Consider the following 2858-nt stretch of genomic DNA (forward strand, 5'->3'; position numbering starts at 1 on the left):
TTTTTCAATGGACTGTATCTATTTATTAGTTATTGCGAGGCGATCTTGCCGCCGTTATCGCATGGGTGCGCCATATGTCGCACTCTAATTTTATTGTTTATGTGTTTTACAAAATTATTTATAAAAAATCCTGCAGACGGTGTGGGTAGTGGGAGGAGTACTTCTTAAAGAGTCTGCCCTCTGGATGGGCCTTGATCACCTTCAGCAGGGCTCTGTCAATCTCTTCCTGCAGTCTGGTCTTCTGGACCGCTCGTCTTTTTTGGGGGTCTTGGCACCAGATTTTCCTCCTCGGCCTTTCGACGACGGACGTAGCCGTCGTTTAGCTGCTTGGACCCCTTCTTGTTTCCGTAGCGCTTCTTGAAGAGTTTTCCCTCTGGATGGTCTTTGATCACCTTAAGCATGGACCTGTCGCTCTCCTTTGCTGTCTGGTTATCTGTTCGGTGTGCTGCTCTTGTCTGCACCGATCGATAGTTTTGTGGTTTGGGGTGCTGCTCGTGGCTGCACCGCTCGAAATCTATTGATTCGGCGTGCTGCTCTTGGCTGCACCGCTCGAAATCTAGTGGTTCGGCAGGCCGGTTTCCGGCACCGCTAGAAGGTCTTTGTAAACAAGCGTGCCGAAATGCCGGAACTGCTCGAAGGACCTAATGTGAACGAGTCTGTTCTGATAGAGTAAGATACTGGATTATTCTTACGAATCCTAGGTCTTATATACTAACAGAGTGTCTTATTTTAGATCTGCTGTCGATGCATTATCGGCAGCAGCGGTCATAAATTAGTGCTCCTAATTTGGATATTTTTCTCACCCTTGCTACTTATTATTCTAACCTGATATTTCTTATCGTAGGTCGCTCTTAGAATTTTAAGCGACTGCAAGTGCGCTATCTATTTTTATGCTGCAGGCTGCAGTTCTACAATATGGTGTGAGATATATTTTTACCGAGGGTCAAAGTGAGACTCGGTGCAAGTGTTCATGTGTGAACATTTAGCATGTCTTTTATTTATTTAAAATTTTTGGGTTTAATATTTTGGATTTTTAAAATGTGATAAAATCCCGCACATTCTGTAGGTCAAGTGCCAACAGCTTAAGTCGATATTTTTTCAAAAGTAATTAATGAAAGTATTATTTGTAATTTTAGTGACTTCTTTGAAAATTGCAGAATTGATTTGATTTTGCTTATTATTACTTTGAACGAGTTCATTGATTTTAGGTTAAATAGTTATCATGTCATCATGGTCTGGTGTTCCTGTGATACATATAAATATGGTACCATTTAAAAATGGTATGTTGGGAAAGGAGTGTTTGGTTAAATTCAATTCCATTGTTATTTCCCTATCAATAGTATTGTTTTTGTCTTTAAAAAAAATTTAGCTCCTTTTCAAAAATAGTAACGTGAAAAACCTTTCCGTATGTTTTGTATAAGAAACGATTATCTGTATTCTCAAGTTGGACACAGTCATCATTTGTATAATTAATTATATCTGAACCGCAAATCGGCAATAAAACAGATAAGATACATTAAATGTGCATGCTAACAATAAATAAAAAAAAACATAAATGGATTAGAATTTAATTTTACCTTTACGAAGAATATTGTTTTTTTTTACTTTATTTCCCAAGTCTTCTTGAACTACCTGTTTTTTGTATTTTTGCTGTAGTTTGTTTCGCTCACCATGCTATTTCCATAAATTATTATCTACTTGGAACTGTTTTGGGGACCTTTTTTTGTTATGATACTGTTGGGATATTTCTAGTGTGCCTAAGATGCACATAGAGAAAACACACGTAGTGGTTCGGTTAAACGTTTAATAGAAACTTGAAGCATGAGTACAAATCCGAACAAGTAATCAATTACAGAATGAGTACTATGCTAATACTGTGTTGTCAGATTATAAATATGCTTAACAGCTTACAGTAACTATTTTAACAGATACCACTAACCATACAATGCATAGACTTGTCAAACAGCGGAATAATCGGATACCGATAAATCGTCAACGACTGAGCCCCATGGGTGTCCGCGACCATTTTAGTGTGCCCAGACAAAGTAAGACTGCTCAGAGTGGCAGCCGAACGCCGGACTCGAAAGCCGAACGTTCAGTATGAAGCCGCATCTCGCTCAGAGCACAACGTTGCTGCGGCTGATGCTGTTTCGTAATATATGTATGTTAGTATTAAATCTTTTCAGCCCAAATACATACATATGTGTATATACGTGTGCAGAGTGTGCCTCGCTCACACTTATTGCTTTGCGCACTTGTGTGCATCTCCTTCTCCCTGCATAGCTTCTCAAAAACCCCGAGATCTACAAGCATACAAATGTTTGTGTTGTGTGGATGTGCGTACAAGTAGACCACGGCGTTTGTCGCGAGCCAGAGATTTTTTCTTCAATTGTCTGCCCTTTGTGTCTGTGGTGGCAAAAGGCACACACATTCAATTGCTCTATCATGTATTTCTTCGTCCAGTCAGGCATAATGAGAAGAATCTGATATATTTATATTTATTAAAAACTTCAATGACCTAAATGATATATTTATATATTATATATTATCTTTTTTGTTTACTGTGGGGACCAATTTTGCTTAAAACTAAAAAAAAAACTATGTCGTACTTCTGCAAGGGTAATTCTTCGTCGGCTTGTCGAATAATTTAAGAAAAGACCAAAAATTGAAAATGTTCAATTTTTTCGACTTGCTACTTGTACACACGCACACTCTTTCGAGTAAGCAGTTGGGTGACATTATTAAAGGGTTTGGCCTGTTCATGTGCAAAACTCCTATTTTCTATGCTTGTTGTAAGGGTAAGGGTACCTGAACGTTGGCATGTGTGCATGATAACTTTTTGGGCCTGCCAAGCACAC

The sequence above is a fragment of the Drosophila montana genome, unplaced genomic scaffold, assembly GCF_035044405.1.
Source record: "Drosophila montana isolate Dmon_TW-CO22-7 unplaced genomic scaffold, ASM3504440v1 contig_3519_1, whole genome shotgun sequence".
In the NCBI taxonomy this organism is placed as follows: domain Eukaryota; kingdom Metazoa; phylum Arthropoda; class Insecta; order Diptera; family Drosophilidae; genus Drosophila; species Drosophila montana.